We start from the raw sequence: 23,847 nt of genomic DNA on the forward strand, positions 1-23,847 counted from the left end.
TGCAGTGAGCTGAGATCATACCATTGCACTCCAGCCTGGATGACAGAGTGAGAACCTATATCTAAAAATAATAACAATAATAAATAAAAGCTGGGAACTGCTCTCACTTTATAGCCAGCAAAAAAATGAGGACTTCAGTCCTGCAACCACAAGGAGCTGAGTTCCGCCTGCAGCCCAAGTGAGCACGAAGCAGGATGTCCCCCAGAGACCCCAGGATGAAGCTCCACTTGCTGATACCTGAATTTGACTCTGGTAAGATTTGTGTTGGACTTCTGATCAGCAGGACACTGAGATTTAAAAAAGTGTGTCATTATAGCCACTACATTTGTGTAATTTGTTATGGCAGCTGTAGAAAATGAACTCAGACACAGACAGAGCACGGGCTGGGAGTTGGGACATGGAGTCCAGGCCTGGCTCCACCAGCAGAAGTCTGTGTGTCCTTGGTGAGCTCTTGGTTCTTGGGATTCCTTCCACACAGGGTGGGTGACCCCTTAGCCCCTCCCAGCTCTGACCCTTGGTTTTGCATGTTTGCTTCACTGGCCCTGAAACTTGAAGAGGAAGAGGGTTTTTTCCTGCTGCAAAGCCCAGCATCCCCAGCCTCATTCATTATACGGAATGTGTGGGTTGTGGACAGGAGCAAGAGAATACTGGAGCCCAGGGCCTCCCGTCCCGGAGCTGCCAGGAAGTGCCACACTCTCTGGCCACAGGTGTCTGGCCAAGCATTGAGTTCTCTGCACCCGCACTTCAAGGTGAGGTCAACATTTGTTCACAGATACTCCTAGACTGCCCCACAGTTTGCTGCCAGTCCTGGGCATGGGGCTGGGGGACAACTGGAAGCTTGGGGCAGTCAGGTTTCTGCTGGGCAAGCAGAGTCCCTAAAAGAGGTCTGCTGGGGGTCAACAGCCTCACCTCACTATCCTCCCAGACCCTTGCTGGGCACCGAGTGACAGTGTAGGCCTGGCATGGGCCAGGGGAGGCAGGGTGGCTCTCTGCAGCACCCTGGAAGCCCCCACCCTGCCCTGCTCGGCAGCCTCCCACCCAGCGCTTTGATCCTCGCAGACAGGCCCCTGGTGCTCCCTGTCTGTTCCTGTCGCTGGGCCTGAGCCAAGGTGGAATGTGGGAGGCCTGCTTGGCTTGGGGCTCCCTCTCCTGCCAAAACTGCACACCTCATCCTGGGGCGGCCCGTGCAGGCGCGTGGACCCCTTCTCAGAGTGAAATCCCAGAGTCTCAGCCTTAGTTTCCCCAGGGTCCAACAGAGATAATAAATCACACCTACCTCAGAGGCCCATGACGATGATAGAATTGGAACATCGCTAAGGAGCATTTAATGTGCCAGTGCTCGGCGTGTTATAAGTAAATGTTCAATACATGTCAGCTTTTAAATTATTAATTATAATGTTAACTAAATCATTAATTCATTGTAAGCACTTGGGCAATCCACTTCTTTCTCCGGGACTGTTCCTACATCTAACAGGAGTCAGTTGGACTTGCCGATGATTTCTGGAGCCCAGCCTGCCTCTGAGATTTCGGGTTACCTCAGTTTCTTCACCTCCAAGTCTAGCGGGTATGCATCAGGCACAGGACAGAGCACTGAGGAGACAGCAGCCCCAGGAGGCTGTTCCCGATCTGCTGCCTGCCGCCTGGGAGGCCCCATCAGAAAACTGGGGCTGGCAGCACATTAGACTCTCCTGTGCCTGCTCCTGCCTGTCTTCACGAGGCACCCTGCAGGCTTGGCCAGGATGGCGGCTGAGGAGTGGGGAAATCTGGGGAGGCGAGCTCAGCTGAGCTGCTGTGCAGGCTGGGCCTGGCGCTGCTGGGGTCAGCCTTCATCAGGGTGCCTGGCTCTGCCCTCCTCTTCTCTAGGGCAAAGTCCTAATGCTGTAGCAGCCGGGATCTGCCCCTCCCCACCTCCTGCCCCTGCCCTTGAGGGGAAACATGCCCATCATTGGATGTCCCAACCATGCGGCACTCCTCTCATTCCCTTTGTCCCTCCACGCACTATTTGACTTGTCTGGGTGCATCTCCCTCACCCCCTACAAAATTCTCCTCCCCTGGAAAGCTCCCCGGTGACTCCCCAACTCTCCCCTCTGGCTGGATGAGGTTAGATGCTTCTCCCAAGCTCCCACACACACCCTCTTGGCTTCCCCTGCGTGTATCCACCTCCCTCACAGATCACAAGCTCCCCAAAGGCAGGGGCTGGCACCACGTTATCTTGTTTCACAGCGCTCAGCCCAGAGCCTGCAAAGAAGTGCCTGTCAAATAGAAGAGCCAACAGTGAACATTGCATGAATAAACGAGTGAATGAATCACGTGGGCATGAGTGAGAGCACATCGATTGCACAGACCATCAGGGAAGGCAGCTCAGGGAAACTGTTTGTCCGGGGACAGGCCAGCTCTGCAGCTCTAAGTGAGCAGCTAGCAGCAAGCCGGGGCATGACCGTCAAAGGGGCCGGGCCTGGGCCCAGGGCAGAACTCCAGGAGAGGGGATTGGAGACTGGGGAAATGCTAAGCCCCCCTTTCCTCATCTGCATAAAAGGGAAGAATACGAATCCCTGCTTTGGAGATGTGTGGTGAAAATTAAGCAAAGTCATATCCGCACGGAGCCTGACACAGACCTGCTGTTCTGTAAATGGCGGCTCACCTGGGATTCTGATCCCACGCTGGTTTTCATTTTGTAAAAGTGACGTAAGATTTATTTGGCCAGGAGTTTTCCTTTTTAAAAGGAAAATATGATGTTACTAAGCACAGAGGTGGTCTGCAGTTATGAGAAGACACAGTAAAGCTGGCACATGTGACAGGGGAGGCTTGGGAACGCATCTTGGGTCCGGTGTCTGCCATGGCTTCTTGTGCAGTGTGGAAAAGTCCGGTTGTTACTGAACTTCAGCCACTGCCTCTCCTCACGCTGTGTGCTCACAGCAGACACTCCTTACTCTCCAGGCGGGTGTGAAACTTTGGGGAAAGCAATGTGGGATTCTCCCTCAACATTTAAAGAAGGTGGATGTGATTTCGCCCAATAGTTGTACCTCTGGAAACCTGTCACGTGGATCAGTGTCCTTTGTGGCATTTCTAATAATAGTGAAAATGGAAGCGGTTCCTCAGCAGAAGCATAATGAAACACATCACGTTACATCCAGGGGGCAGGCTATTGCAAAGCCCTTGAAACAAATGGCAGCCATCTACATGCCGCTGCAGACACGCATCCAAGAAGAAAGGGAAGTGCCAAATAATACGTATGGGAGCAAGGCATGACCATGGCCAGGGGATGCCTCAGGAGGCCTCTGTGGAGATTTGGGGACAGGAGCACTCTGGGTGCCCATGAGTGCAATTCCCCCAAAAAGAGATGCAAGCACCAGGTGTGGCCATTGATGGTGAATATTGATCATGTCTGGACAGGGCTGGTGAGGATCAGTGAGACTCATCATCACTCCAGCCCAGTGTCGTGGTCCAGACTGATAAGTTGTGTTCATGGACTTGCGTGACCTGGATGGCTTTGGGAACTGGGGCAGTGGGCAGAGGTGCTATGTGGGTACCCTGCCCACATTCTCTGACCCTTCCATTTGTACATTCTCGCCTGGGTCTGACTTCCAAACGTTTGCCTGGGAGGTCTCTCAGGACACTGGAGGCCGCTCTGCCTACACAGCAGCTGGAAGCCACAGGGAATTGTCTCATGGGAGCAGCTTCCACCACGGGCACATGGGAACTGGTAGATAAATACCTCAGCTCCCTCACCCATCAGGTTCTTCACTTTCTCAGAGTTGCCCATGGATCCCAGCTGCCCACAAGGAAGATTTGCTTGAAAATACGCTCATCACCAGCTTCCCTTCCCTGTCTCCCTTCACCCCTGATGCAGGTTGAATTGTGTTCCCAAAACTTATGTGATGAAGTCCTAATCCCTAGCACGGCAGAATGTGACCTGATCTGGAAATAAGCTTGTTGCAGACATAATTAGCTCAGTTAAAGCTAAGATGAGGTCATGAAGGTGGGCCTTAATCCAATATGAATGGCGTTCTTCTAGCAAGGGGAACCTTGAACACCGACACAGGGAGAACACAGTGGGAAGATGATATCGGATTGGGTGGAAGCACCCACAAGCCAAGGAATGCAAAGATGGCCAGCAGCCACCAGAAGCCAGGAGAGAGGTGTGGAGCAGGTGCTCCCTCACAGCCTGCAGAAGGAGCCAACCCTGATGACTCCGTGATCTTCAACTCTGGCCTCCAGAACTGTGAGATGGTAAATTTCTGTCAGTCAGGCCACCCACCCAGTTTATGATGCTCTGTTACGGCAGCCCCAGCCTGCTAAATCAACCACCACACTGGTGTTTTCCAGCTTGCCAAATAAAGTATTTGCACTCAATTTTTGTCTCAGTGTCAGGAACTAAGGGACAGGGGAGAGGACAGAGAGGCTTATCCAGCAGAGCAGGAAGATGCCAAGAGGGGGTATAATTAAAATGACTCAGGGAACCTGGGGGTGGGGCAAATCAAAAGCCACGCCCCCACCCTCTGGGTCAGAACCTGCGGCTGTTTCCTGAATTCTGTGTATTCAGGTAGAGGGACAGCAGGGTGAGTAACTGGCTCAAGTTGTCAAGGCAATTGCCCATTTAATTTCCCCCTGACCAACCCTCTGCTCATGACTGAGGGAGGCAGGACTGGGCAGCCGCCATGCCCACTGAGGCAGGGCGGGGGCTCAGTGGTTCACATGAGTGCATAACAGAGGCTTCCTGCAGAGACACCATCCTCCTGCTGCTGAAGACAGGTAAGCAGCCGACACACCAGCCCCAAATGGGGTCCCCTGAGGGTACCACTGTTTAATAAGGCAGAGACCACTGGCAAAAATGGAGAGTAAACAATCTTAGAGTATAATAGTGAGAAAATGAAAAATTTGGGTTTTGTTAAAAAATCGAAAGTCACTTTTTGGGAGCCAAATGTTCATCGTGAGAGGAATAATTAAGTAGACAATAGTTCCTATTTCTGATTCGACCAAGGGCTGAGCTAGCATGCTGCCACCTCCTGACCCCTGGTCCCTTCTTGATGGATGACCTGGCTCCAGGTATTGGCACTGGTGGCGGCTCTGTCCTGGTTGGATATCCAGGGCTGATGACCTGAGAAATCGAAGGGCCGGAGGCTTGGCTGTGCCAAGCCTAAGTTCCTAGAACTCGGGTCTCAGTTTCCCTCTTCTCAAAGCGGGCGCATCACTGAAGGGGTGCAGCTGGGTGGGCGGAGCCTCCCAGCCCTTCTCTGATATCCTGCCCACCCCAGTCATGGGGAGCAGGCTGTGGAGGCCCCTGAGGGTGAAGTGATGGCGGGAGGGCAGCGGGGAGGGCTGAAGTCAGGGGCGAAGGCAGGCTTGGGGCTGAACGGCAGGAGCTGATCTCAAACAGCCTGTGGGTGCTGGAGACGGGGAAGGATTCATGGTGGTTTGGGTGTAACTTGATATTCTGCCATCTTCCCTTCTTATCTTATCATCAGACGGAAATCAGACAAGAGAGCATGAACTCATGCTAATAGAAGCCATTTTTTGCCCTTCTGGTTCCTATCAATTAAATTGTCCCCATTCTGTGGCTCCCCTTCAGAGGCTCTCTAAGAGGCTTTCTGGGACCAGACAGTGCAAAGCTAGTTAGGCTAGGAAGCATGTGTGGAGGGCTGTCTCCAAAGGGCACCAGAACGGCTTCACTGCCTCTGACACCACTGAACTTGGATTTGAAGCTCAATTCTGCCATCAGCCAGCCATGTCACTGTCAGTGGCGTACTTAGTTCAGACCCTTCTATGCAACACCTTCTGGGCATCACTCCTGTGGGTTGTACAGGAACCTCAGACTCAACTTATACAAAACCGACTTGACATCTTCCTCCCCAGCTTGCTCCTCTGCCTCAGTAAATGGCCTCATCACCAGCCAAGTCCCACACCTGATGCCTTGGGCAGAAAGCTATAAAATTAACTGATTGTCACCTCCTCCAAAAAGCCTTTCTGGGCCACAACCCATCTCCTGGACCATACCCATCTCCTGGGTCACAACCCATTTCCAACAGACTTCCCTGCCGTGGTGTGTGTCTCTCGGACGCACTCAACACTACATTTTGATGATCTGTTGGTGTGTCTCTCTTCCTAAATTGTGAGGCCCTGGAGGGCGGGAGCAATGTCTTAAGTTTTGGGAATCCCACGACCTAGCAGAGGACTTACTTTAGATAGTCTGGGGGTGTCTAGACTCCATTTTCCCCGTCACCCCCTGCTCTTCTCTACCTTCAACTGAACAGACAATTCAAATAATAAAACAGTGGATCTGCTCCAAGACAAGTTCCTTAGCCACACCCCTGGACCTGATGGCAGCCGCAGAAACTTCCAACCTAGAAATCCCATGCTGCCACTGAGGAGGAGCTCAGGAAGGAGACTCGGCATGATTGGTGAATCCAGGAGTGCCCTTAGTGCCTTCTTTTCCCTCATGCAGCACATCCAGCTAGCCCAGAGTCCTTGCGCCTCTTCCTCCTAAGCCTGGCTGCTGAGTCGCTCTCTTCATCTACCCTGCACTGTGCGGGCCCCCCAGCTCCACAATCCCCCCAGTCTCCTCCAGAGTGGGAAACACTTATGACCCTCTCCAAGAATCGGGGATCTGATCACGGCATCTGTCCGTTTGTAATCCCATTCCCTGTCTTCTTCTAAGGAAGCTCAGCTCAAAAATTCATTGTTCCCAAGAGTCCTGCCACCCCTGTCTCTTCTGCCTTCAACTGGCTCTTCTGTACTGACCTCTAGCACATCCCCTGGGACACACGGCTGTATGGTAACTGCAGTTCTGCCTTTTTCAACCATAGGACTAAGGTCCCAGCATCTGATGCTTAGTAGGTCTTCAGCACTCAGCAGTTCCCTTTATCATCTCCTCTTTCCCAGGACTCTTCGCTCCTAGGCCTCCTCAGCAGGGACCTGCTGTGTGACTTTTTTTTTTTTTTTTTTTTTGAGACAGAGTCTCACTCTGTCACCCAAGCTGGAGTGCAGTGGCACGATCTCAGCTCACTGCAACCTCTGCCTCCTGGGTTCAAGCTATTCTCCTCCCTCTGCCTCCCCTGTAGCTGAGACTACAGGTGCACACCACCATGCCCAGATGATTTTTTTGTATTTTTAGTAGAGATGGGGTTTCGCCATGTTGACCAGGCTGGTCTTGAACTTCTGACCTCAGGTGATCCAGCTGCCTCGGCCTCCCAAAGTGCTGGGAATACAGGTGTGAGCCTCTGTGCCTGGCCCCACTGTGTGATTTTAGCTCTGTCCTCGGTGTGCTCATGAATCACATTGGAGGGCCCTGTGTGGTCCTTCCATGGCTAATGCATCATGGGCCTGTTTAGGCATTTTTCTCCGCTTCACGCCGACATCCGTGTGTGGGATGATGAGGAAAGTCCATGTAAAGCGATTGTTTCTAGCCTGTTTATTAAGGGCTCCATTAAAAAATCGAAAATCTCTACCTTTTTCAGCAGACAGCAACATCTCAGGGATGCCTTCCCCTCCCAGAGGGGCCTGAGGTGGGCCGGGATCAGAACCCTCGAAGGGGCCTGCAGATCCCTCAGAGGGAAGCTGCCCCAGCTGTTCTCAAGGTGTGTGACCGAAACGCACTTCTTCTAGCTGGAGGTGGAGATCCAATCCTGTTGTACATTTGCCTCAGAGTTTCAGTTCAAAGATGGCAGTCCTACAGATAGAAATTTCAAATTCTTAACAAAAAATAAAGAAGGGTTCGTGTGAAGGAGGCATTCCGGATTTGACAAGGCATCTTCTGGGCATTTACGGCCTCAGTCCTCCTCCAAGCGTGGTCTTCATGCCCACGGTGGTGTTGGCACTACCTGGAATACGCACAGAAGTGCAGACTCTCGGGCCGCACCCCAGTGCAAGTCTCCGGGGTGGGGCCCAGCAGTCTTTGCTTCAGCAGCCTTCCGGAGGCTTCTTCCAGCTTGAGAAGCACTGTTCTAACCTACAGCTTCCAGTATTTGGAGGAATTCTGAAATATCCCATGAGAATCAGGGCAGGGACAATGATTGGCTTGCTTTCTTCTTAATTCAAGCCTAAACCAGGTGTTCTCAAATTAGCATTAGCTGCATCAGAATCCCTGGAAGGCTTGTGAAATTACAGCTTGCTGGGCCCCACCCTCAGAGCCTCTAATTCAGTAGGTCTCAGAGTTGGAGGGACCTGGGAATTTGCATTTCCAAGTTCACAAGGGATGAGGATGATGTGTTGCTTGTCCACAATTTGGGAACCATTGTCTTAAGCAATTTCTGAAATAAATCGACTGTCGCATGGACACCAGCAGGGACACTCTCTACCGAGCCTTAGATTAGTACCATGTTGGTTGATATCCTATTCTTTCTGGCCTTTGAAAATTTTTGTTGGTTTTATAAATAAGGCCAAAGAGACCAGGTGTCGTGGCTCATGCCTGTAAGCCTCGCACCTTGGGAAGCCAAGGAGGGCAGATCACTTGAGGTCAGGAGTTCGAGACCAGCCTGGCCAAGACGATGAAACCCCAACTCTACTAAAAATGCAACAATTAGCCGGAAATCACTTGAAGCCGGGAGGTGGCAGTGGTGGCAGTGAGCTGAGACCGTGCCGCTGCACTCCAGCCTGGGCAACAGAGCAAGACTCCGTCTCAAAAAAACAAACAAATAAAAGTAATACCAAAGGCTTTTAGTGGTAATATCTCATTGTGCCTCAGCTTACTCACCTATAAGATGGGCAGATCATAGTGCCTACCCCAAAAGATGGTGATGAGGGTTAAACACACAAATCCACCAAAAAAGACCTAGCCCTGTGTCTGGCACACAGCCGCATCCCCTCCAAATATTAGCTATACTGTTATAATCTCACATTTGTATTGGACTGGAAAATTAGTGCCCTCATTCCTTGTGCAAATCCCAAATCATAGGGAACACAAAGTGAGAGTGAATTGCATTTCTGTTCAAAGGAGTGTGTGGGAGGAAAGTTCTTCTCAGCCCTTGTGGGCGCGTCCCCGGGGGCAGGTGTTTACACGTGCCCAGCCATACTGGGCTGAGCCAGGGCTCAGGTTCCCAGAGATGAGCTGCAGACAGAACAGCATGGATGGACTAAGAGCGAGAAAAGGTGGTGTTAAAACAGAAGACTTCCCAGGCCTAATTTTTATTTAGTTGTATTTCTTTTTTCTTTTGAGGCAGGGTCCTGTTCTTGTGCTCAGGTTAGAGTGCAGTGATGTGATCACAGGTCATTGCAGCTTTGACCTCCCAAGCTCAAACGACCCTCCCACCTCAGCCTCTGGACTGAGCCTACAGGCACGCACCAACATGCCTGGCTAATTTTTTTACTTTTTGTAGAGATGGGATCTCACTATGTTGTCCAGGCTGGTCTCGAACTCCTGGACTCAAGCAGTCCTCCCAGCTTGGCCTCTCAAAGTGCTAGGATTACAGGTGTGAGCCACCATGCCTGGCCATAGTTTTTTTTATTATGAAAGCAATATACACACTCATTGCAGAAAGTGACCAGGTTACAGGCCTCTTTTTCCTTCAAGGTCCCAGTGGTGAGCACTCATGATGTGTCGGGTGTTCTCCATTTTCTACCAATGTAGAAATGTACAGGAATAATATCTGTGTTTTTCCCCCTTTGGGGCAAGTTGAATGTCCGCTAATACTGATCACAGATGATCTGCGTTGGTCTTGAGAAAGGTGCTCTAAGAGATATGAGTTGGTGGCTTCCGTGATATTTACGGCATAAAAAGTGTCTGCTCCCACACTCCCTGAAAATCAAGACATCCTGATAAGGAGTCAGAATAGGGAAGTCTTTCCTCTTCCAAGAGAGGCAGGAATGTGCTCCAGCCCCAGGCGGCTGAGCCGATCAAGGGGGTTCAGCTGAGTCATGGAGAAAGGGTCAAGTGAACCCCCTGAGGGAGAGCCTCACTTGAACAGTGCCTCACTGGGGAAAAGAACCACCAGCTTCATGTTAGTGGAGAAGCTTCTCTGCTCCCAGCTTTCTCAATTCTGGCATGTCGTGCCTGCAACGTCCTACAAAGTCTGTCACCAAGATGTCCCTGCATTGCAGACCTGACTGCAGGCCCAGGGGTCACAGGCATTGTACCAGCAGCAAAAGCAAGGGCCCCTGGCTGGAGGGAGGCTCTCTGGACCCGCTTCAGAGCAGCCTAGCTTCCTGACACTCCTGCCTGCCTTTCCAGCCTGCCCAGGCTGCAGACGTGCAGAACACTTCTGTTTATTTTTTCCTTTTTATGAGAGAGAGATTATTATTATTTTTTCCAGCTACTCACCAGAAATTCTACATCTTACCCTGCCATCCCTTCATTTACAATCTCTACAGGCCCCATCTTGGTCTTAGCACACACAGGTCCCTCCCCCTCACCTGTCCTGCCTTTGCCTTCCCACTTCAAGCTCCAGGCCCACTATTTGGGTCATGTCTGCTCTCACCTCAGAGCCTTCACACCTCCGTTCTCCCCGCCAGCATCCTCTGGTCTGCCCTCCACATTTCCCCCTTCCAGCATCAGCCAAGACGTCTGCCACTCACCCCGGAAGCCTCACCTCTTAAGTGCTCTCAAAGTCTTCCCTTTCAGTATCGCTCATCCTTTCAAAAAATGCATAAACTGGATTGTATTATCCACATTGTTCTGAAAGCTGCTTTTCCTTTGGGCATTTTTCTTGGCCACTAAGAGCTGCCTGGTACCCAAAGAAAGGAAGTGCCATGAGGCAGTGGCTGCTTCCCCTGCTCACAGACACTCAGGTTGTTGCTATGGGCATTAGTACAGAGAATATTGCAAAGACCATTGATGCACACACACACCTCTGCACAGATGTGGGAGAATTGCTTGGGATAGAAACCTGAGGGTTGAATTCCTGGGTCAGGTGGTATGGGCACGTTTCACATTTTGAAAAGCAATTCCCAAGTGCTCTCCAAAATGTTAAGTACCCATTTTTACTTCCACCAACTGTGAAATGGCCTTCACTTCTTCAAGGCTGAGCAGTAAAGGCCTGTTGGAATTGAAAACTGGAGCCCTCTTTTGAGAGGGCTAGTTGGCAGTGTCTCTCAGCGGTTGAGTTCCTGCGTCTTTTCCTCTCCCTCCCACTTGTAGGGATGCTCTGGGCATTAGGATCAAGGCTGTCTTTAGGGGCTGGCGGACAAGTGACATGGGGATTGGAAGAGGAGCCCAAGACCTTGAGTACTTCATGGAAAAACACTTTGTTTTGCTGATGGGCCCGCGGGGGTTTTGCCAATGCTTTTTGGTTTTGTTTTGCCATTTCTGTGGCCTTAGAAGTGGCAGGTGCCCAGATAATGTGCATGTGAGTCTGCTGTGGGTCAAAGGAGGTGGCAGGTGGGGAACCTGGTGGTGGCAGCCACAAAGGCTTCAGCCCGGAGTAACCATGCTGGGGTCTCATTTTCCTGCATTCACATGTTCATTCATTCACATTCAACAATCCATTCACCCCGAACATAATTACTGAATGCTTTCCTATGCCAGACACTGCGCTAGACTTTGGGATGCAGAGTCATTCAACAAATAAGGGGGTGGGGGTGGCAGCAAGGAGAGGGTGTTCTTAAATCCAAAGTACGAAGGTGCAGTGTGGAGGGTGAGAGGAGGTAAGGCAGGCCCAGGGCCCGCAGCTTTTCAAAAGTGTCCCAAGAACAGTGAGAAGCCACCGAAGAATTTAAGCAAGGGTCAAGGAACAGAATTAGGTTTGTGATATTAAGAGACCCCCACATTTGCTCAGGGACAAGATGACCCAGTTGCCTGCAGGCTTGGAGGAAGGAGCCCCCGGGTCAGCACTGGCTTAAGCCAGGCAACCCTGTGCAGTAGGCTTCCTCTGGGTAATCTGAACTCCTGTGTTCCTGGCATGGGGCTAGAATTAAAGTGGCCTTGGAAATGGGCAAATGCTGGGCAAAGGGTTCCTGGTGGCAAGCCACAGCAATGCTGGGTCCTCCTCTGTGTGCCCCATTAGTCCTTGGAGAAGGGCAGGGAAAGGAGACTGGAGGGACCAACCAGGTGGGACCCTAGGCCTGGAAGCATCAGGGTTCCCTTCTCACCCTCACCATTCCACTCTGTCCACCCAAAGCCCAGGAAAGACAGCAGAGGTTTTCCAACTTTACTGGGCAAAAGTGTTGCAAATGCAGCTGCAGAACCTATCTGATGTCACAGATGAAATGAGTCCGTGCGTTCATTACCTCCTGTAGTGCTCAAAGCAGCTCTGTAAGAGGTGACACGGTCCCTACTTTAAGGAGGAAGCTGCCCAAAGTCACAGCTGTGACGGCAGGACCCGGGTCTAATTGGAGTCTCCTCGCCCTTCTCTGGTCTCTCAGAGGCTTGGCCTAAAAGGCCTTTCCAGGTGTCCAACTGCCGAATAGCTGTGGGTCCTTCAGGTCCCTGACCTCTGTCCTCAGCTGGGGTGCCCATGCTCACTGTCCTGGTAGTCAGCACATGAAGCCCCTTGGAATGCAGGTGAACCTTGGGGCCGCGCCACCTGCCAGCTCCCTGGAGTGTGTGCTGCTGGAAGATCAGCCTCTACTGTGACTCATCTATCCCTTCCCCCACCACACTGGAGACTGACCTGGCACAGAGCAGACCTACAAGGTGGCACCAGACATCACTGTGGAGTCACTGAGAGGCCTCGGCAGAGATCCTGGTTACCTGGTGTCTTTCAGAGTGGCCTAGTGAAAAGTGAAAAGCCCAGGTTCCCAGCCATAGAAAGAAACCCCTAGATTCCAGGAGCGCAGAGATAAAGGCTTGTGTCGGGGGAGGGCGTGGAGTGCTTCAGTGCATGGCCTCTGGGGCCAAACGGCCACGCACTAGCCCTGTGACTTGGACAAGTCACTTGATTGCTCCGTGCCTCAGTTTCCCCATCGTAAATGAGGATATATTAGAAGCTACCTCATAAGGTTTCCATGAAATGCAACGAGTTAACAGGTACCCCATGCTGAGACCAGTTCACATGTATAATGTGCTTAGACTAGAGTCTGGCAAACGCATAAACAGTTGTTCATTTGTCCTGGCCTCAGGGGTCTAGAGTTTACCTGAGGAACTGACATACCGCTATGAGAGCATAGATACGCTCCCCAAGAGGGGACTGTAGACCTGACACAAGCTTGGATCTTGTTTTTGAAGCCACAGAGGCCCATTTTCAGACCCCGACAGCTTCTGATTGTGACTGGGGAAAGATTGCTCTTTGCTTTGGGAACAACATTTAAAAGTCACGGTCAGAAATCCTCTTTCCAGCTGAAGGTTTTCACCCCTGAGCTCCATTGTCCTGTTTGTAACTGTAAATGGTCATTCTCACTGGGAGCACTGTTGGGTCCAAGAACATGAACTTGAGGACAAGGGAGGAGAGCCTGTCACCGGGAATGAGGTAGGCACGGTGTATGGCCATTGACGGGCACAGAGAGGGCTGGGGGCGGGGTGGGCAGGATCCTGGTCCCAGGGATGTGGGCCAGCTGGTTGGCCGTCCTGGCACAAGGCAGCAGACCAGCTTGGGGAGCACCCTATGAGCCTGGGGAGCACCCTATGAGCCTGGGAGCACCCTGTGCGTGGACTTGTTGGGTGCGCCAGGCCAGCAGGCCACAGAGCAGGGGTCCTATCCAACTGGAAGATTTTCTCTTCTGTACTGTAATTCCCTCCTGCTGTTCTCAAACCTCTGGAAAAGTTTGTTTCTGGTGCTCTCCACGTTTGGGGAATCATGGAGCCACCTGTGGCAGTGGGGCAAGGAGGTGAGGAACAGTAAAGTGTGAGAGATGGCAGGACAGAAAAGGTGGCTCCAGCAATGTGTGATGCAGCCAGCAGCAATGACAGCGTCAGCAGCTGGGCCTGAAGCTGTCCTCAGAAATACTCAGGGGAGGGAACTAGGCAATGGTTGGCCCTTCTGGGGTCTCAGCCCATTACTCCTTGAGCATTAAAGGGAAGGATGGCCTTGAAGGCTAGAGAACTGATGAGGTGAAGGGTGGAATCAGAATGGGCTCAGCTGCAGAATGAGGAAGGCCAGGACTCAGAGGGCTTCCCAGAGGAGGTGACTCATGAGCAGAGTTTTGACGGATGAATAGGAATTTGCCAGTGAACCAGATGAGGGATGTTATTCCTACTGCTCTCTTCAGTTGTCTCCCATCACACACCAGCTGGGAGATTTGTGCAGGCCTTTAAGAAGGCCCCGAATCCCAGATGAAGGTCTCTACACACTTGGAGCGGTAGAATGTGCCTTTTTGAGTTGTCTGTAGGGAGGGAGAGGTTTCTGGCTCCCCTGGCTCTGCTGGGCTGCATAAGTCTGGCAACGAACACCATTCTCAATCCCATCTCGGGCATTTCGGATTCAGTAGAGTGCTTATAGATTGCTTTTGTCAAAATACGTGAATTCTCCTGGGGGCAGGGAGATTTATTAAGTCTTCCTCTTTGTCGAGTTAGTTCTTATTTGCCGTTACCTGCAAAAATATATTTCTTGGGCCCAGTTCCCAGAGGAGCGATGTTAGGTCATTACTCTGTGAATTGTTAGGCTGTAAAGGAGCCATTCCTCACTCACCCTCCCAGTGGCGGCTCGGCCCCTGGGTCACTTAGGGCCCTCCTGTTATGACGGTCTGTCTGGTGTCCGCCGATGATGGCTCTGCCTGTGCAGGAAGTGGACAGTTGGGAATTATTTGTGGGTGCACATTAACCACTTCTCCCCTGCCTCTGCTTTAATATATAATGCAACAGAACCAGTCACAGCAGAGGAAGGAGCAGAATGAGGCCAGTGTTCAGAGTTTGTCAGAAACTCTGAGTGTTTCTGCTGACGATCCCTCTAGGAAGGAGTCACTGGGTATCCTGGCGCCTGTCTGCATTCTTTCCTCTTCCGAAATGTGTCAGGGCCTGCAGGCCACCAGGACCTGGGGACGCCACTCACACCCCTACCAACATTGCCCTTTACTGGCGAACTGTGAGCCAGCACTGCTCAGGGAAGCTGTCCAGGCTGGGCGCAGGGTCCCACAGCAGGTCAGGAATGGGGTTGCTTCCATTGTCAACATCCGCTCCCCTCCACAGCAGTCCCTCCCCAGGGATCAGCCCTCTGCACCCGCCCCTCCTCCATCAAAGCTGGCCTGAGCAGGGACCCCTGGCCTCAGAGCCTGACTGAGGTCCATGAAGAGACTCACCGAGCAATTAATTCCCCCCAGATGCTAATGACACCCCGTCCTCTCCAGGGATGTTCGGTCTTCAGTATTAGCACAGACCTGTAGTTAAACCGGTGGTTCCCACGCGAGCATTTGCTCCTCCCACCCTCACTCCCATCTCAGAGCAATTGGGCAACGCCTGGAAACATCTCTGGTTGTCATAACTCAGGAGAGGGAGGTTACTGGCATCAGCGAGTGGAGGCTGGAGATGCGGAAGAACATGCCACAATGCACAAGACGGCCCCCACCGCAAATAATTTCTTGGTCAAAGCGCCAATAGTGTCAAGCTTGGGAAACCCTGAGTTAGAAAGAGCTGATTCCAATCTGGCAACAAAGCCACCTTCTGTCCCTTCAGGGATGGTGAGCCTGGGGGGAGAAACAGCTGGAAGGCAGGGTAGGGAAGGGACCTTTGCAACTCCCTATCCCATCCTCAGCTTGCAGGATGGTCAGGGGCTCCTGTGGGCGCAGTGCCAGCCAGTAGCAGTTTCTGTGACGTAGGAATGTCTCATACCTGGGCTGTCTGGCTTGTGAGCCACTTGCTACCTATGGCTATGGAGTGGGGCTGAGGGCAGAAGTTTTACGCTCATTTAATTTCGATTAGTTTACAAGTAAGCGTAAATAGCTGCAGGTGGCTAGTGGTCATCCTACTGGGCAGTGCAGGTCTGCAGCCCTCAAATGGCCCCGTCACACCTGCTGGGAGATGTTGCATTCCCATGAAGTGCTAATGGCTGTTCGGGAAAAGTCCAGTCCTTCCCACAAGATCTCCAACTGAATGAAGGGGCGGAAATCCAAAGTCCCTGAGCAGGGACACCTGGACGCTGCCCGAGCAGTGTGGTGTGAGTGGCTCACCTGTTGCAGATTGTGTGGCAGTACCATGCAGCCCCAGACTCAGCAGCTCTGTCTGCAGAGCTTGGACCCAATTCTGTCCCCAAGAGTCCTAAGGAGCCCTCGGAGAGTTTTGGAGTGTTCACTCCCAAGCCAGTCACAAAAGAAGGTTAACCACCGGAGGTGGGGAGGATAGCCTCTGGCCAGACGCAGGACTTCAGGGAGGGGTGAAACCTACGGGATCCCAATGTTGGCGTGTTAGAGGCTGACTCCAGCTCCCCGCCACTGTCACCCCAGGGTGAGGATGCTGGAATTTCCTCTGAAGTGTAAGGAGGCTGAGAAGTGACCTCCTGCTAGCCTCACCAGGCTGGGAGTCCAGATATACACATGGCAGGGAGACCCTCTCAGGCTCCATCTGAAACACAGGTTTTTAGGAGACTTAGATCATTTAGAAACGATTTTACTGTTGTAATAAAATATTACTATTAGCCGGGTGCGGTGGCTCACGCCTGTAATCCCAGCACTTTGGGAGGCCGAGGCGGGTGGATCACGAGGTCAAGAGCTCGAGACCATCCTGGTCAACATGGTGAAATCCCGTCTCTACTAAAAAAATACAAAAAAAAAATTAGCTGGGCATGGTGGCGTGTGCCTGTAATCCCAGCTACTCAGGAGGCTGAGGCAGGAGAATTGCCTGAACCCAGGAGGCGGAGGTTGAGGTGAGCCGAGATCGTGCCATTGCACTCCAGCCTGGGTAACGAGAGCGAAACTCCGTCTCAAAAAAAAAAAAAAATAATAAATAAATAAAATAAAATAAAATAAAATAAAATATTATTATTGACAAGGCAAGGTTTAAATCCCCAGGGGAGATTTTATTCTGTCAGATGAGTTGGGGGATTGGTTCAGGCTCTTTCTAAGGCATCTGGCACTACTCTTCATAATAATAATAATTGTGTGTGTGTGTGTGTGTGTGTGTGTGTATATATATATATATATATATATATATATTTGAGATGGAGTCTTGCTCTGTCACCAGGCTGGAGTGCAGTGGTGCAATCTCATCTCTCTACAACCTCCATCTCCCGGGTTCAAGAAATTCTCCTGCTTCAGCCTCCCAAGTAGCTGAAACTACAAGTGTGTGCCACCACTCCCAGCTAATTTTCGTGTTTTTAGTAGAGACAGGGTTTCACCATGTTGGCCAGGATGGTCTCAATCTCTTGACCTCATGATCCACCCACCTTGGCCTCCCAAAGTACTGAGATTACAGGCATGAACCGCTGTGCCTGGCCCATAATAATTTTTAAATAACAGATAGCATGGTGGTAGGCACCAGGTGTCCCAGCTACTCAGGAGGATGAGGCAGGGGGATCGCTTGGGCCCAGGAGTTTGACATCAACCTAGGTAACATAGCAAGACTCTGTTTCTAAAAGTAATTTTTTTTGAGACAGTCTCATTCTATTAGAGTGTACTGGTGTGATCTCAGCTCACTGCAGCTTCGACCTCCCAGGCTCAAGCAATCCTCCTGCCTCAGCACCCCCTCAAGTAGCGAGGACTATGGGTGTGTGCCACTACACCTGGCTAAGTTTTGCATTTTGTGTAGAAATGAGGTTTCGCCATGTTGCTCAGGCTGGTTTCCAGCTCCTGAGCTCAAGCAATCCATCTACCTTGGCCTCCCAAAGTGCTGGGATAGGCATGAGCCACCGTGCCCATCCTACAAAATTGTTTTTAATTATCCGGGTGTCACGGCGTGTGCCTGTAGTCTCAGCTCCCAGCTACTTGGGAGGTTGAGGCAGGAGGATCGCTTGATCCCAGGAGTTCGAGCCTGCAGCGAGTTCTAATTGTACCATTGAACTCTAGCCTGGGCAGCAGAGCAAGACCCTGTCTCAAAACAAGCAAACAAAATAAAATGTTCGTGGAAATATACAGATTTCTTAGTGGTGTTAAGGAAAAAATTTATTCAACAACACTTGTTCAAGCTCGGTAAGGAAGACTTTATTCAGGACATTGCGAGAGGTAGAGGGACCACTGCCACAGGGCCGTGCGGTCGGGCAGGATCAGGATCAACTCCAAAAGCAGCACAGGCGAGCCGGGATGTATAGCCGAGGAGCTGGGTGGTGTTAGCAGACGGAAAATTACTAAGAGGCAAATTCAGGGGTAAGGGGGATTCTGGCAAAACCCAGCCGGCAGGATTCTTGCTGAAGGCAGGCCAAGGTGATCAGACATCACCTGGGGAAGGAGGAACCCAGCTGAATATGCAGGGGAAGTATATATTGAAAGTGGGGGTTCTTGCTAAAGTGGGTTGGTGGGGTTCTTCCTAAAACTGGATTTTACAAAGAAGTACACAAATGGGCCTAGAGAAGCTTCAGGAGCTGGACTGAACTTTGGTTAAGCAAAGGTTCTTTGTCAATTGCTAATTTCCCTACTGCCTTTATGTCTTTGGTCAAATATCACCTTATGTAAGCAGTTGGCCGTGACCACCCCCGCCCCCTGGATGCCTGAGTCCCTGCCTCGCCCCGTTTGTTTTTCCCAGAGCACGTCTCCTGCTGTAAATCCCTCTAGATCGTACTTATTTACTCAGTGGATTTCTGTTGTCTGCCTTGCCCCGCCAGCACCCAAGCTTGACGAGGGTGAGGCTTGGGCCTGTTTTGTCCCCTTCAGGAGCCCAAGTGTTAACAGTCATGCCCAGGGTCAAACCTGGCTTTTGTCATACCTGGAAGAGGAGCCGAGCTTCGGTGACCTGCCCAGGGTGACAGTGCCACTGTGCAGGAGTGAAGCCCCTGTGCCCGCCCCTGCCCGCAAGTCTCCTGTCTCCAGTCCCCTTGCAGGAGCAGCACAGTCACAACCATGGCACTCACCGGGGGCCTGGCAGCAAAGTCACACATACCTCCCCTCCCAGAGAGATTTTTGAGCTTCCAGGCAAGGGTAAGGGATGTTGAAACTACTAGAAGTCCTTATCCAATAGAACATAACCTGAAAAGGCCACATGAACAGAACATAGCTGTGAAACAAGAACAGGAATCAATGAGAAAAGAAGATTCTAATTACAGAACACTGAATCTACTCACAACCTTGTTCAGGAAGCATCTTTTAAGTTGGGTAAGCCCAAGTTCATTTCCAAGCACTGACTCAAAGCAGGTTTCCAGAGCAGAGAATTCTAGAATGTTTCTTGATAATCCAATCTGGGTCACTCTTAGAAAAGATTTTAAATCTACTTCTCACCTATCTCCGTAGAAAGCAAGGAGAGAGGGGGTAAGTCCAGGAGACATGAATAGGGAGAGGAAAACGTGTTATCTGTTGAGATATTTCAAAGGGACGCCCATTTCCACACCCGTTTCCACCTACGTGTTCCAGTTGCTACGCTGTATACCATGTTGCCCAGAAAGCTCATGGTTTGGAGCAACCCTCTTAATATACCCATGGATTCTGTTGGTCAGGGCCCAACAGGGGATGGCTCAGCTCTGCTCCATGCTGTCTGGACCTCAGCTGGGAAGACTCCATGCCGGGACTTGAGCTGGAGATACTGAGCTGAGCATCTTCCTGTGGGCCATCTGTGACACTTAGGCATCTTCCCAGCGTGGCCACCTTGAGGGGTGCTCAGACTTCATCCTTGGCAGCTCAGGGATACAAAAGCTAGGTGACCCAGCGAACAAGCAGAAGCCTGACGGGTTTTTCAAATGGGCCCAGGCTTGGAAGTTACTCTGTGTCACATCTGACACACTGTTTGGGTGACAAGTTAGTCACACAAGACCATCCAGATTCAAGCTCCAGGGGCTATAGATCACTTGAAGAATCTGTAATCATACAAATGAAGAACAAATGGCTCTGAATCAAGTCACTCGATTAAATGTCTTTAGTCTTTTATTGTTTACTCATAATGTGAAAAATTATTTTTAAAAATTGTGTTAAAACATATGTAGCATAAAATTTACCATTTTAATTTTTTTGGGGGGCGGGGGATGGAGTCTCACTCTATTGCCCAGGCTGTAGTGCAGTGGTGCAATCTCAGCCCACTGCAACCTTTGCCTCCCAAGTAGCTGGTTCAAGCAATTCTCCTGCCTCAGCCTCCCAAGTAGCTGGGATTACAGGTGCCCAGCACCACACCTGGCTAACTTTTTAATTTTATTAGAGATGGGAATCTCACCATGTAGGCCAGGCTGGTTTCAAACTCCTGACCTCAAGTGATCTGCCCACCTTAGCCTCCCAAAGTGCTAGGGTTACAGGTGTGAGCCACCGCGCCTGGCCCATTTTAATTATTTAAAGCTGTACAGTTCAGTGGCATTAAGCACATTCCCATTGTTACAGCACCATGGCCACCATCCATCTGCAGAACTCTTTCATCCTGTACAACTGATGCTCTGCATCCACTGAACAGCGACTCCGTTCCCCATCTCCCCAGCCCCCAGCAACTGCCATTCTGCTTTCTGTCTCCGTGATTTTGACTACTGCGAGGATCCTCGCAGAAGTGGGATGAGGCAGTATATGTCCTTTTAAGGCTGCCTTATCTCACTCAGCATATGGCCTCGAGGGTCTATGTTCCAGCAAGTGTCAGAATTTCTTTCTTTCTAAGGCTCAATAATATTCCATTGTATGGAGAGGCCACATTGCCTTTCTCCACTCAACCGGTGATGGCACTTGGGTTGCTGTGCCCGTTGGATATTGTGAATAATGCTGCTACGAGCATCAGTGTACAAACATCTCTTCTACCTCTGCTTTCAATTCTTTTGGGTATATTCTCAGAAGTGGAATTGCTGGATCATATGGTAACTCTTTTTATTTTTATTTTTTTTTGAGACAGGAGCCCTCTCTGTTGCCGGGGCTGGAGTGCAGTGGCATGATCCCAGCTCACTGTAGCCTCTACCTCCTGGGCTCAGGTGATTCTCCCACCTCAGCTTCCCAGGGAGCTGGGACTACAGGCATGTACTAAAATGCTTGACTAACTTTTTTGTATTTAGTAGAGACGGGGTTTCTCCATGTTGCTCAAGCTGGTCTCAAACTCCTGGGCTCCAGTGATCTGCACGCCCCAGCCTCCCAAAGTGCTGGGATTACAGGTGTGAGCCACCACACCTGACGGCATTCTATTTTCACTATTTTGGGGAATAGCCATACAGTTTTCATGGCAACTGCACCATTTTGCATTTCTACCTACAGTGCACAACAGGTCCAGTTTCCCTCCATCCTTACCAGCTTGTGTTATTTCCGGCGTTCTTGATGTTAGCCATCTTAATTGGTGTGAGTGATTAAATATATTTTATTTATATTTGATCCTGAGAGAACCTCTTGAGATACCTACAATGATGATAACCCCTAGTTTTACAAAAAAGAAAACTAAAGAGAAGAGAAGCTGGTAAGTGGCACTGACAGAGTTCAGACCCCAGACCTGCTAATCACCACTCTCTCTTAGCGGGGGCTGCGTGGAACTGAGGATTCCTCAAAATTCTCCAGTTCTTCTGGCAAGGCCCTCCTTCCCTTCCCCAGCCCCTGTTCCATCCCTCTTGCCTCGCCTGGCCACCCAACCTGTCTGAATTCACTAACTCAGAACCAGATTCTAATGAGACTCAGTGAAAGCCACGCCAACGTTAACCAGCCAAGGGAAGCAATACAGTGAGTAGAACGAGAGTCCCGAGGCTATGAATCAGATGCTGGGGTTGAAGGCCTGAGTCTGAGTGTGAGATTTCAGGCATTTACCCAAGGGGCCAAACCAACCTGGAGCTCAATTTGCTCTTCTGCAAAATGGGAGGATGCAAGGGAGTGGCGGGACCACAGGGAGATAAAATGAAGTGCTGAAATAACATGCAACGTGAGCCTTGTTGTTCGCAGGGTGTCATTTAGCTGTTGTTTTGGGGTGTTTTCTCCTAGAGCCTCCAGCTTCTCCCTCTGCGCTCCTGGCTGCTTTCTGCCGCTGGGCTGAGCCGCAGCTCTGTTTCTGATACCATCTCGGAAGGGGAAAGCCAAACAGGCCCTGTCATTTCTGCTTTTAGGAGAACACAGTGTGCTGCGCAGAGCCTGGACTTGGGATGCCGATGGCTGGCCCTCTGATTCTGCCTCTGCCACTGAGCAGCATGCGTTACTTAGCCTGGTCTCCTCGGCCACAAAACAGGCTTCCAAATGCTGGCTTCCCACGCTGCTGCAGGTGGAATCTGCTCACAGTTGTCTGGAACCCAGCACTGTGTCTGGAATGCTATAGACTTTATTCTTAATTCGACTCTTCCACCTGGTGGTTGATTAGGAAAATGCGCTTTTGGAGTTGGAGTCCAATTTCAATGCCCTGCTCAGAGCAATTTGAAGACCGGAGCCAAAGTGTCATTCTGTTCCACACTCTCGCCGTCCACCCACTTAGTTATTTCAATTGTTGTTCAGCACTCTTCTCTTCCCCAAGTCCCCCAGAAAACACCCCAGCGGAATAGACGCAGCTGCAGGACAGGAAGATTTGGGGTGTTCTTCCCCTGTGGGCTTTCTGTGCCCAGAGCTCAGGAGGATGCGAGAAGAGAGAAGGGAAGGCTGGGGCCACGTGGACTGAAGGAGTAGGAAATCTGGGTCTTCTGGGGGCTGATGGGTCTCCATGGGGGGGTCTGCTCACTCTCTTACTCCCTTAGGAGAGGCGACTGCCTTCCTTCAAGGCCTGGTTTGGAGGCTTCTCCACAACATCACAGGAGCTCTGCCAACTCCCCAACATGGGTCCTAGGCTCTTTATGCCCTAGAACAGAAGTCGAGGGGCTTGGACACCTTGTGGAGTGATGGGACACTCTCTCCTCTTAGAAACAGGTGACCCTCCAAGAGGGGCCGGCAGTGGAACACTGTCGGGAGTGCTTTGGGGTCTTGTCTGGAATGCTGTTACCTAATAAGCCTGGGGCATTCTGGGGTGCCCACCTGGGAGCTTTTGGACCTGAGCCAATAAGTCTCTGTTGTTGGCTCAGGTCCAAAAGCTATGATTTACCTTGTGGGATCTTCCTTTTGGACAGTAGGTGGTGAGAAGAACAGTGTGAGGACATCGGCGCCACCAGCCGTGGTCTGGAGCAGGAGACAGGGAGATTTGCACGTGCTCTCCAGGCTGTCCCCACCTTCTTTCACGTGCGATACCTGTGCCCTGAGTCAGAATACTGGCTGGAAGGCCTTCCCCCCGGCCCCTGCCACTGGAGCAGGCAGGAGTGTGGGTGTGGGGGGACTCTGGAGGAGCGTCCTCAAACCTGACACCCTAGTACAGCCCAAGGAAGAGGGGCTGATCGTGGCTTCTCTGCCCACCTGAGCCCACTCAGTGTCAAACACCCTTTCCAGGCAGGCTGGAGAGCACCTCCCCGCCGGGATGTCTTATTAATGAAATCAAAGCCATTACCAAGGGTGACATTACCAAATGCTGCCGCCACTTCTGGGAGCTGCTGCTCAGAAAACAGAGGAAGGGTGGGCTTTTCCCAAAACTCATGGCGGACAGTTTCAAACATCCAGAAAAACTGAAACAACTGGTTTATGTCACTTAAATTCTACAGTTCTTAATATTTTGCTACAAAATTAGCAGGGTGTGGCGGCGCAGGCCTGTAATCCCAGCTACCCGGGAGGCTGAGGCAGGAGAATCGCTTGAACCCGGAAGGCGGAGGTTGCAGTGAGCCGGGATCACACCACTGAACTCCAGCCTGGGCAACAATGAAACTCCGTCTCAAAAAAAAAAAAAAAATCTTTTGCCATGCTTCCTTCCTTTCTACCGCTTACCATAGATGTGATACAGACGTACGTAGATCCACACACGCGTGCATGCACACACGTTTTTATGTGTGTGGGTCAGTTTGAAAGTTGCCAATTTGGTGACATTTCACGCCCTTTAACAGATATCTCCTAGGAATAGGGATTCTCTTCTGTATCCATGGGACCATTATCATATTTAAGAAAGTTAACAACAATTCAGTAATATCTAATATT

Source organism: Sapajus apella, unplaced genomic scaffold, assembly GCF_009761245.1.
Source record: "Sapajus apella isolate SASKATOON/1434 unplaced genomic scaffold, GSC_monkey_1.0 scaffold72, whole genome shotgun sequence".
In the NCBI taxonomy this organism is placed as follows: domain Eukaryota; kingdom Metazoa; phylum Chordata; class Mammalia; order Primates; family Cebidae; genus Sapajus; species Sapajus apella.